Genomic DNA, 13248 nt, shown 5'->3' with positions numbered 1-13248 from the left:
AAATCGCTTTGTCGATTGAGCACCCTAGTGGGCTCATGCTTTCTCACTTTGTAAATCTCGAGCCCCTCCAACAAGTCAAGAGCGTGACCCTTCTCTGCCCTGTGTAGAATACGCATACAACTCTTGATATTGCCTAGGGTGTGGCCAGTTTCTGCCAAATGCATTCCCAATGCAGTTTTGTTATGTGCCTGCAAATGCTCTCTGAATCTAATTTTAAATGAACGGCCAGTTTGACTGATGTAAAATTTGTCACAACTACTACAAACGATCTTATAAACCCCAGAACTGTCAAATTTATCAGAATAATTACTCAAAATATGTTTTACATGGAGTTTCAGAGTGTTGTTAATTTGAAAACCACATCTAACATTAAATTTATTCAAACACTTTTCTATTTGTTGGGACATTTTTCTGTAAAATTTCAGTGGAATAGTTTTCAGGTTAACTTTATTTTTTATTTTTTCTAGATCGTTGTGGACTTGCCTACTATTTGCTTTCTGTTTTTTTATCCTATTGTATGGGCACATAACATCTTTAGGTGAGAAACCATTGGCTAATGCAATTTGCGTTAATATACTAAGTTCTTGGTGTATTTCCTTGTTGGCCAATGGTAATCTAAAAAGACAGTGGATCATAGAGGTGATAAAGGCCCTTTTATATCATGTCAGATGGCATGAACTGGCTCCAATAACAGTATGTGTACATGTAGGCTTTCTGAAAATCAAAAATTCATGTCTGTTATCAATCTTCTTATTGGTCAGGTCTAAATAGTTAATGGAGGCTGCTTCTTCTATTTCTGTAGTAAATGCTATTTTTTGGTGCATGCTGCCTATGGCTTGTGCAAATGCGGTAACCTCATTCTCATCCCCCTCTAACAGTAACAAGATGTCATCGACATAACATTTATAATATATAGCCTTGTCTTTCAGTCGTGGAAGCATAGCAAAGAACTTACATTCCAAGTTGTTCATGGTAATGACTGCTAACATACCAGCCAAACTGTTACCCATCCGAAGACCATCTTTGAGTTGATATATTTTGCCATTGAATGTAAAATAGTTATAAGTTAATGCAAATTCTAAAAGTTCTATTAATTCTAAGTATTCTGCAGTACTAATCTTGTTATGAGTTAGCAGATTATGTTTAATAATCTAAATCGTTTCCTTTATCGGGACACTACTGTATAGGTTTTTTTACATCTAGGGAAGCTAGTGTGGCATTCTTTGTAATATGAATATCTTTAATCGCATTGGCCAGGTCAGAACTGTTTTTCACCCCAAAATTGGTAGAGAAAGTGTACACTGCTTTAAGTTTGTTGCTAAGAAACGTAATTAGTTTACAACATGGTGATGACAAATTGTTAACAATTGGATGGACAGGGTTTCCTTCTTTATGTATCTTAACCAGCGATCTCAGTTGGGGGAGCTTGGGATTCATCATTTTTATTGATTTCTTTTCGTAATCGTTAAGCAGAAATTGGGAGCTGTCTATCTTTTTCTGTAAATCTATTTTGAAATTCTTTTTTGGGTGTTTGTGAACTTCTATTATATCATTTTCAGAGAAGAATTCCTCCGTTTTTTTAATATAGTCCTCTTCAAATATAAGGACAGCTGTATTACCCTTGTCTGCAAGAATGACCATTGCTTTCTCTTTTTCTAACTTGGTATTAAGATTTTTTAAGATATGATTCTCATGATTGACGGCATTAGAAGAGTTACACTGACTAGCTAAATCTTTTTAACTTTAACGGCTGTGTCTGCAAATTCTAGTTTCGTCATCTTAGCTGCTTCACACGCCATTTTAATTTGGACTATGGCTCTTGTAATGGTTCAATTATTAGGATTAGGAGTCACATTATGTTGTAAACCTTTATTTAGCAGAGTATTTTCGTCCTCATTCAATCCGATATTTGCCAAGTTAGCTACTCTATCATAAAAGCGATGTTGCCCAATGCCATCCTTAATTTTTACAACATTAGTCTTCTGACGCTTAAGCAATGCGCCTACCAGTAACTTTTTGTTGTGCCTCTTCTCTATTCTTTCAACATTAATCCTTACTCTGCTAGAACTTTCTTGCCAAACAAACTGAAACTGAGTAATAGAGAGTTCATTACTAAATTGCAAATGTAAATCAAAAGTCGTTTTACTTAGCTAGTCTTTATGTTTATATGATCCTTGTAATTGGGCCTTAATCCAGTTCCTCTCACTTTTGGCTTTGATTACCAAGACCAGGGCTGACTGTTGTTTAATGTTCAATTTCACATAATTCAGTGTGACACCTGCTTACTGAATCTACTGTTCATTACCTCAGTACTGATATTCTGCTTCATTTTACAGAGCCTTTAGACTCTGTCGTAAGCCAGACAGGGCACTAGCTTCACCAACTGCAACATGGTTGCGTATACAAACAGTGATCCAATGTTTTTTATTCCAGTCTTTGATCACAATATGATTTCTTTAGACAATGACCAGTTTCAGTCCATAATGACCATTGTCAGATCTATAATATACAAATATATACTCCTAGTAAGCAGTGTGTCTTTTAACATAATACAGCAATACATATCACAATATACTATCATACAACCAGGACGATAAAATGGTAAAACGTACCTTTTTTACACCATGTCCTAAAGAGATAAGGCCATAATGGTATCGTCAAATAGTAGGCAGACACACAATCATCTAGAAAAAAGAAAGAATAAAGATAACCTGAGAACTATTCCAATGAAGTTTTACGCAAAAATGTCCCAACAAATAGAAAAGATTTTGAATAAATTTAAGGTTACATGTGATTTTAAGTTAACAACACTCTGAAACTCCATGTAAAACATAGTTTGAGTAAAGATTCTGATAAATTTGATGGCTCTGGGCTTTACAAGATTATTTGTAGTAGTTGCAACAAATTTTACATCAGTCAAACTGGCCATTCTTTTAAAATTAGATTCAGGGAACATTTGCAGGCACATAACAAAACTGCATTGGGAATGCATTTGGCAGAAACCGGCCACACCCTAGGCAATATCGACAGTTGTATGCGTATTCTACACAGGGCTGAGAAGGGTCGCGCTCTTGACTTATTGGAGGCGTTTGAGTTTTACAAAGTGAAAAAGCATGAGTGTGCTCAAGGCCTACTTTGTTTAGTTTGATAATGTACTACAATAACCAAATAATGCCACACGTATTTATACCTAACCTTACTTGATTATTTATGTCGAGAACAGTAGGCGTTTGTCTTACTTCCATACATTAATTGCACTAATCCTATAACGGATTATGTCCTACCTATTCATTGAATGTATAACCAGACTATATAATTTTATTTATTGACTGTTAATATGTTGTTTAGAAGTTTCCTGTGGGAGATACATCATGTTGTATGTAAAGCCCTCTAATGGGTAAGTTCTTAAGATCGGTGCACACCTAAATAACATCTTGGCGGCCGACCCAACAGAGGGCGCTGATCATTCATCTGTCCTTATTTTCAGCTGTTATATAGACATTTTATCTATCATAGGCAATTTATAGGTTGCTACAGGCAATGTAATACATATATTAATTGTTGATCGTAAATTGACCATAAAAAGGATCGGTCCTGCTCTATTCATATATTTCCTTTTAATAATTTTATATGGGTAACTGTATTCATCTTTTAATGTATCACAATTTAGTTTCTATGATAGTTATCAATTTTAAAAGTTTGCTACATGTATTTTACATAATGTGTTTTTATCAGATTATGTTTTTTGCACAAATGATGACTACATCCAAGCCGACAGTAGCGACATCTAGGGTTGATGTATGCAAACAGATTTCTGGTAGCTACTGTACTACAGTAGCCAGTTGCAATAATGACTGTGTGGACAATGCGGCCTATTCTGCACCTTATTTCAGAGCTATATGATGATACTATGCTGATTACATTTATATGTTTTGACGATGCCTTTATGGCCTTATCACTTTAGGACATGGTATAAAAAAAGGTATGTTTTACTCTATTTTCTGTACATCTCCCTGGTTGTATGATTGTATATTGTGATACGTATTTCTGTATTATGTTGAAAGACACATTGCTCACTAGGTGTATATATCTGTATATTATAGATCTGAGGATGGTCATTATGGACTGAAACTGGTCATCATCTAAAGAATTCATATTGTGCTCAAAGACTGGAATAAAAAACATTTTACAGTATTAGATCACTGTTTGTATACGCGACCATATTGGTGAAACTAGTGCCGTGTCTGGCTTACGACAGAGTCTAAAGGCTCTGTAAACTCAAGCAAAAAATCAGTACTGAGGTAATGAATATCATATTCAATAAGCAGTGTCTTGCAGCAGGTGTCATGCCGAATTATGCGAAATTGAACATTAAATGACGGTCAGCCCTCACCTTGGTAATCAAAGCCAAAGCTGACAGGAACTGGATTAGAGCCCAATTACACGAAATGTATAAAGACTTGCTAAGTAAAGAAGCTTTAGATATACATTTGCAATTAAGTAATGAACCCTCTAGTACTCAGTTTCAGTTTGTTTGGCAAGAAATTTCTAGCAGAGTAAGGATTAATGTTGAAAGAATAGAGAAGAAGCATAACAAAAAGTTAGGCACATTGCTAAAGCATCAGAAGACTAATGTTGTAAAAAGTAAGGATGGCGTTGGACAACATCGCTTTTATGATAGAGTAGCTAATTTGACAAATATCGAATTGAATGAAGACGAAAATACTCTGCTGAATAAAGGTTTACTACATAATGTCACTCCCAATCCTAATAATCGAACCATTACAAGAGCCATAGTCGAAACTAAAATGGCGTGTGAAGCAGCTAAGATGATGAAACTAGAAGTTGCAGACACAGCCGTTACAGTTAATAAAGCTGCAGCCAGTCAGTGTAACTCTTCTAATGCCGTCAATCATGAGAGTCATATATACTAAGTTAGAAAAAGAGAAGGCAATGGTCATTCATGCAGACAAGGGTAATACAGCTGTCCTTATATATGAAGAGGACTATATTAAAAAAACGGAGGAATTTTTCTCTGAAAATGATATAATAGAAGTTCACAAACACCCAACACAGAAGTTCCAAATAGATTTACAGAAAAAGATAGACAGCTCCCAATTTCTGCTTAACGATTATGAATAGAAATCGATGAAAATGATGAATCCCAAGCTCCCCCAACTGAGATCGCAGGTTAAGATACATAAAGAAGGAAACCCAGTCCATCCAATTGTCAACTATTTCTCATTGCCATGTTGTAAACTAAATAAGTTTCTTAACAAGAAACTTAAAGCAGTGTACACATTCTCTACCAATTTTGGGGTGAAAAACAGTTCTGACCTGGCCAATGCGATTAAAGATATTCATATTCCAAAGAATGCCACACTAGCTTCCCTAGATGTAAAAAAACCTACACAATAGTGTCCCGATAAAGGAAACGATTTAGATTATTAAACATAATCTGCTAACTCATAACAAGATTAGTACTGCAGAATACTTAGAATTAATAGAACTTTTAGAATTTGCATTAACTTATAACTATTTTACATTCAATGGCAAAATATATCAACTCAAAGATGGTTGTTCGGATGGGTAACAGTTTGGCTGGTATGTTAGCAGTCATTTCCATGAACAACTTGGAATGTAAGTTCTTTGCTATGCTTCCACGACTGAAAGACAAGACTATATATTATAAATGTTATGTCGATGACATCTTGTTACTGTTAGAGGGGGACGAGAATGAGGTTACCGCATTTGCACAAGCCATAGGCAGCATGCACCAAAAATAGCATTTACTACAGAAATAGAAGAAGCAATCTCCATTAACTATTTAGACCTGACCGATAAGAAGGTAGATAACAGACATGAATTTTTGATTTTCAGAAAGCCTACGTGTACACATACTGGTATTGGAGCCAGTTCATGCCATCTGACATGATATAAAAGGGCCTTTATCACCTCTATGATCCACTGTCTTTTTAGATTACCATTGGCCAACAAGGAAATACACCAAGAACTTAGTATATTAACACAAATTGCATTAGCCAATGGTTTCTCACCTAAAGATGTTATGTGCCCATACAATAGGATAAAAAAACAGAAAGCAAATAGTAGGCAGGTCCACAACGATCTAGAAAAAAAAAAAATAAAGTTAACCTGAAAACTATTCCACTGAAATTTTACAGAAAAATGTCCCAACAAATAGAAAAGTGTTTGAATAAATTTAATGTTAGATGTGGTTTTCAAATTAACAACACTCTGAAACTCCATGTAAACATATTTTGAGTAATTATTCTGATAAATTTGACAGTTCTGGGGTTTATAAGATCGTTTGTAGCAGTTGTGACAAATTTTACATCAGTCAAACTGGCCGTTCATTTAAAATTAGATTCAGAGAGCATTTGCAGGCACATAACAAAACTGCATTGGGAATGCATTTGGCAGAAACTGGCCACACCCTAGGCAATATCAAGAGTTGTATGCGTATTCTACACAGGGCAGAGAAGGGTCACACTCTTGACTTGTTGGAGGGGCTGGAGATTTACAGAGTGAGAAAGCATGAGCCCACTAGGGTGCTCAATGGACAAAGCGATTTTGTGCCCAATGCCTACTTTGCTTTGTTTGATAACGTACTACGATAACCAAATAATTTTTTTTTTCCTTTATTGTTATTTTAAAACCCGTACAAAACAGGCAGGCTGTCAGCAGCATGGCACGCCGCTCTTCAGCCGTAGAGGAGATAAGAAAAAACAGAAAGAATACACAAATGCGACATAACGGTGGTTAATAAAAAGGAGACACATAAAGACAAACACGGAGCCGTTCACACTCGACGATAAGTCACTACAAACTGTTGTCACGACGCACGAACACTGAAGATGGCGATGGCACAGGTGAACGATGGAGTACGACGGCAACACTGAACACTAAACACGACGGCACACACGATACACTGATGGCGACGACCTCCGGCGCGCGAATGTTCACTCAGCGCGTACGAGTCCGGGGACCTGCCAAGAGTGGAGGTGAAGGAGGAGGAAGGGGAGATGGGAGAGGGGAGAGCAGAGATGCCATGGGCAAAGGAGAGAGGGGGAGGGGAAGCCCGGAGGCGAGGGTAGGAGGGAGGGGGGAAAGGAAAGAGAAGGGAAGAAAAGGGGGGGAGGGAGGGTGCCTAAAGGAAAGGACACAGGAGGTGGGGGGGGAGGATCAAAGTTGATAGGAGGGGTATATGCAGGGGAGGAGGACATCATCAGGGAGGGGGAGCTGGCGGAAGCCACCTTGGGAGAGGGTAAGGAGGGTGGAGAGATGGAGACCAGGTGGGATGTGGGAATACAGGCGCGGCAGAGGGCGGGGGTGGGAGAGGATCGGGGACACAAGTGGGTGAGGAGGATCAAGTTTACGGGAGGTGTACAGGATCCGTATCCTTTCAAGGAAAAGGAGGAGGTGGGGGAAGGGGATGAGATCATACAGGATCCGCGTGGGGGAGGGGAGACGGATGCGATAGGCAAGGCGGAGAGCATGGCGTTCAAGGATTTGGAGGGATTTATAAAAGGTAGGGGCGCGGAGTTCCAGGCGGGATGGGCGTAACAAAGTATAGGGCGGATGAGGGATTTATAGGTGTGGAGGATTGTGGAGGCGTCCAAACCCCACGTATGGCCAGAAAGGAGCTTGAGGAGACGGAGGCGGGAACGTGCCTTGGCTTGGATTGTCCGGAGATGGGGAGTCCAGGAGAGGCGACGGTCGAGGGTGACGCCAAGGTACTGAAGGGTGGGAGTGAGGGCGATAGGTCGGCCATAGACGGTGAGATAGAAATCAAGGAGGCGGAAAGAAGGGGTGGTTTTGCCTACAATGATCGCCTGGGTTTTGGAGGGATTGACCTTAAGCAACCACTGGTTGCACCAAGCAGTGAAGCGGTCAAGATGGGATTGGAGAAGGCGTTGGGAGCGTTGCAGGGTGAGGGCAAGGGCAAGGAAGGCAGTGTCATCGGCAAACTGGAGAAGGTGGACGGGGGGTGACGGCGGCAGCATGTCCGCCGTGTACAAGAGGTACAGAAGGGGGGAGAGGACGGAGCCTTGGGGCACACCGGCGGAGGGGAAAAAGGTGTAGGAATCTGTGTTATGGATGGTGACATAGGAAGGACGGCGGGAGAGAAAGGAGCCGATCAGACGGACGTAGTTAAGGGGAAGGGCAAAGGTTTGGAGCTTGAAGAGGAGACCGGAATGCCAGACGCGGTCATAAGCGCGTTCGAGGTCAAGGGAGAGGAAGATTGCGGAGCGACGGGAATTAAGCTGTTCGGAAAGGAGATGAGTGAGGTGAAGGAGAAGACCATCAGAAGAGAAGGACGGCCGAAAGCCACACTGGGTGACGGGAAGGAGGCGGTGCTGGCGGAGATGCTGGTAGATGCGGCGGGTGAGGATAGATTCCAGGACCTTGCTGAAGACCGAGGTAAGGCTTATAGGATGGTAAGAGGAGACGGCGGACGGCGGTTTGCCAGGTTTAAGGAACATGAGGATACGGGAGGTTTTCCACAGGTCGGGGTAGTAACCGGTGGACAGGACTACATTGTAGAGCCTGGTCAGGGTGGAGAGGAAAGAGACAGGAGCTTCACGAAGGTGACGGTAGGTGGCACGATCGTGACCAGGAGCGGTGTTGCGTTTTGTGCGGAGTGTATCAATGAGATCCTGTGTAGTGATAGGGGCATTGAGTTCTGTGTGTGTAATGTTGTCCAAGTACTGGAAACCAGGAGCGAGGGGAGGGACAGAGGTGTCAGTTCGATCGCGGATATCCGGGAAGAGGGAGTAATCAAACTGGGGATCATCGGGGATGGAGAAAACATCGGAGAGGTAGGAGGCAAAGTGATTGGCCTTACTAAGGGCGTCAGGGAAGGGGTGATCATCGTGGAGAAGAGGATAGTAGGGGGAGGGTTTAGTTCCGGTAAGGCGACGGAAGGCCGACCAGAACTTGGACGAGTTGATTGGTAGGGTTTCATTTAAACGGGTGCATGTCTGTCGCCAGTCCTGGCGTTTCTTAGCCGCGAGCAAATTACGAACGTGTCGCTGGAGTTGCCGGTGGCGTCGTAGTGTGTCCGGGTCACGCGTGCGGAGGAAGGCACGGTAGAGACGACGGGATTCACGGAGGAGGAGAACGGCCTGTGGGGGTAAGGTAGGACGGTGGGGGTGGATGGCGACAGTAGGAACGTGGGCCTCCACGGCCTCAGACAAGGTCTGCTGGAGAAAGGAGGCGGCATGGGTGACATCGTCAGGGTGGTGATAGGTGAGAGGGTGGCCATCGACCTGGGTGGAAAGGGTATCCCGGTAGGCATTCCAGTCGGCTCGGGAATAGTCGTGGACATACTTAGGGGGAGGATCAGTACGAGGGTCGGGGCGAGGGCGACGACCGTCTGAAACGGTGAGGAGGACAGGGAGATGGTCGCTACCAATAGGTTCCAGGACATCCACCGTTATGCGGCCAAGGAGGTTGGGGGAGGAGAGGATAACATCAGGAGTGGAGTTGGATTTGGGACGGGTGTGCTGGGGGATGGGAATGAGGTCACCTTGAAGGGAGGAGAGGAACCGATGCCACCGCCGTAACTGGGCGGCGGAACGACTATGGATGTTGAGGTCGGCGGCGATCACGTAGGAGGAGAAGGTACGGTCAATGTGGGAGAGAAAGTCGAAGGGAAGAGGGGCGTTAGGGCGGACATAGATGGTGGCGCAGGTAACGGTAAGGCCAGGGAAGAAGAGACTAAGGATCAGGTGTTCGGTGGGGTCGGGAAGGAGAGGTTGGAGCCGAACGGGGATCTGGCGGTGGTGCCCAATGGCAACTCCGCCACGCGCAATCGGGAGGGGATTATCGGAGCGGTGGAGGAGGTAGGGCGAAGTGTGGACTGTGTGGTGGGTTTGCAGGAAGGTTTCATTGAGGAGGAAGGCATCCACGCGGTGGGTGGCAAGGGTGTGCAGGAAGAGGTTTTTGTTGGCGGGAAAGGAGCGTATGTTGTTAAAAAGAATACGTTGCTGTCGCGCCATGACAGGGATTTAAACGAGGGTGTCAAGACGGGAGAAGGTGAAATGGGCCTGGTTGTTGGAGTAGGTGGTGTACATCTTGAGTTGGAATATGGAACGGGCGGCAAGGGAGATCTGCTGGAGGGTGTGGGGGCGCTGAAAGGGATGAACATTCTGGAGGACGATGGTAATGAACCTGATGATGTCCTCAGCGGTGGGGGGGGGGGGGGGGGGGGGGGACGAAGGAAGGGAATTGCCAGGAGGGGTGGGGGCGTCCAGGGGACGGACAGGGACGGTGAGTTCAGGAGTGGTTGGAGGGGGTCGGGCTTTACACTTTTGGGAGTAGGTGGGATGGGGGAGATTGCAGGTATTGCAGGAAGGAGGGGATTGGAGATTAGGGCACTGCCTGAGGAAGTGCGCTTGCCGACAATGCGGGCAGGTGGGGGCCTCGCGGCACTCAGCTGTGGGGTGCGCGTTATAGCGCAGACATCTGGCAGCGCAGGGATTGAGGAGGGGAACGGGAGGGGTCGACCTTGTAGTGCTGGTTAAAAAGGAGGGCACCCTCCTTCAGGAGACGGTCAATGGAGGGGGCGTGCTCAGAAAAAACCCGCATAAGGCGGGTGGGGCCGGTAGCATTATGTATGCGGCGAACTGCACGCACCTCCAAATGGGGATGCGCCTGGAGCTCCGCCAACACCTCCTCCTCCGTGATCACTGGACTAAGCCGAGTGATCACGGCGGTGAGAGTTGGCGGGCAACGCGGAGGTTGGGGTTGGCGGGAGGGAGGTGGTGAAGGAGCAGGGGTGAAAGAGGCATGAGGGCCAAAGCGGGTGACAGGGATGCGGGAATGGAGGTATGTGTGGAGGGTTGGGCTGGGGGAGGAGATGAGGACCGAATCACGGCGAGGAGTGAGGAGGGAGATGGGGGCACCAGGACAATGCTGGCGAAGGAAGAGGGTGAGGTTCCGGGCTTCAAGGAGAGAGGGATCAGGACGGGAGAGGAGGTAGCGGTAGGAGGAGGGGGTAGAGGAGGAGGAGGAGGGGGCAGGGACAGGCGGGGAGACATCCATGGCATCATGGGTGGGGGAAGGAGGACGAGGCGGAGCCTTTTTGGAAGCAGAGGAAGCAGGGGTGCCACTGGGGCGCTTGACGGTGGTGGAGGAGGTGTGAGGGACGGGAACAACGGGAATGTGGCGGGGAGGGGCAGGTCCCGGGGCCGGAGTCGGCGCCAGAGATGGTGACGGTGAAGGTGAAGGTGAAGGCGACGGCGACGATGACGATGACGATGACGGTGGCAGTGGCGGCGGTGATGGCGAAGGTGACGGGGAGAGCTGGGCGTGGACAGTGGCCCGACGGGCCACCACCCGAGCCGGAGCTGCAGTGACAGGCTGGGGGAATGGGGGGAAAGGATCAGAACGAGAGGAAGAAGCGGGAGAGGGGGCGACAAAGATAGAGGGTGAAGGGAGAGTGAGGAGAGGTGGGATGGAAGGAGGGGGGGTGGGACTGGGCACACCAAGTTATAGTGGTGGAGGCGGCGGAAGGGGAAGTATAAACTATGGCGGTGGTGGTAGCGGTGGCAGCGGTGGTGGGGGCGGACATGACGGTAGACAGAAACAATAACTAACGGAACGAAGAGGAGAGGACAGAAACTGGGGACAGACAAAGACGAAGACGGATGAAGACGAAGACTGAGGAAGACAAAGACGGCCGTAGACCAAGGTCAGGACGGCGGCGACGGCGGCAACCAGGCGGCACCGGATGGCGGCGGCGGCGGCGGGCACCGGCTGGCGGTGGCGGCGGGCACCAGCTGGCGGCGGCGGCGGGCACCGGCGGCGGCAGCAGGCACCGGCTGGTGGCGGCGGCGGTCACCGGTGGCGACGAACAGACGGACGGACGAACAGCAGATGGCGGCGAACAGGCAGACGGACGGACGGACGGACGGACAGCAGGCACCAGCGGTGGCGGCGGCGGTGGACAGCAAGCAGGCAGGCGGACAGACGGACGAACAGCGACAGCAGGAAGCGACGGGCAGACAGACAGACAGACAGACAGACAGACGAACACAAACTTCGAAAGCAGAGATTCCAACCAGGGAGTAGCCCAGGCCTTGGAATCGGACGCCTTCGAATGAGGGGATTCAACCCTCTGAATGTACCAAATAATGCCTCGTGTATTTATCCCTAGCCTTACTTGGTGATTTATGTCAAGAACAGTAGGCGTTTGTCTTACTTCCATACATTAATCACACTGATGCTGTAACTGATTATGTCCTACCTATTCATTGAATGTATAACCAGACTATATAATTTTATTTATTGACTGTTAATATGTTGTTTAAAAGTTTCCTGTGGGAGATACATCATGTTGTATGTAAAGCCCTCTAGTGGGTAAGTTCTTAAGATCAGTGCGCACCTAAATAACCTCCTGGCGGCTGGCCCAACAGATGGCTCTTATCATTGATCTGTGCTTTTTACAGCTGCCATATAGACATTTTATTCTTTTATAGGCAGTTTATAGGTTGCTACAGGCAATGTAATATGTATACTAATTGTTGACTGTAAATTCACCATAAAAAGGATCAGTCCTATTCTATTCTTATATTTCCTTTTAATTATTTTATATGGGTAACTGTATTCGTCTTTTAATGTATCACAATTTAGTTTCTATGATAGTTATCAATTTTAAGAGTTTGATACATGTATTTTACATAATGTGTTTTTACCAGATTATGTTTTTTGCATAAATGATGACTACATCTAAGCTGACAGTAGCGACATCTAGGGATGATGTACACAAACAGATTTCTGGTAGCTACTGTACTTCAGTAGCCAGTTGCAATAATGACTGTGTGGATGAGGTGACCTATTCTACACCTTATTTTAGAGCTATATGACGATATATGCTGATTATATTTATATGTTTTGACGATGCCATTATGGCCTTATCACTTTAGGACATGGTGTAAAAAAGGTACGTTTTACTGTATTTTCTGTACATCTCCCTGGTTGTATGATAGTATATTGTGACACTTATTTCTGTATTATGTTGAAAGACACACTGCTCACTAGGTTTATATATTTGTATATTATAGATCGGAGGATGCTCATTATGCACTGAAACCAGTCATCGTCTAAAGAATTCATATTGTGTTCAAAGACTGGAATAAAAAACATTTGACAGTGTTGGATCACTGTTTGTATACACGACCATGTCACAGTATGTGAAAAAATAAAACATCACAGTACCGAAGA

This window comes from Schistocerca cancellata, chromosome 1 (assembly GCF_023864275.1).
Source record: "Schistocerca cancellata isolate TAMUIC-IGC-003103 chromosome 1, iqSchCanc2.1, whole genome shotgun sequence".
Taxonomy (NCBI): Eukaryota; Metazoa; Arthropoda; class Insecta; order Orthoptera; family Acrididae; genus Schistocerca; species Schistocerca cancellata.
Note: the sequence above shows the minus strand (reverse complement) of the source record.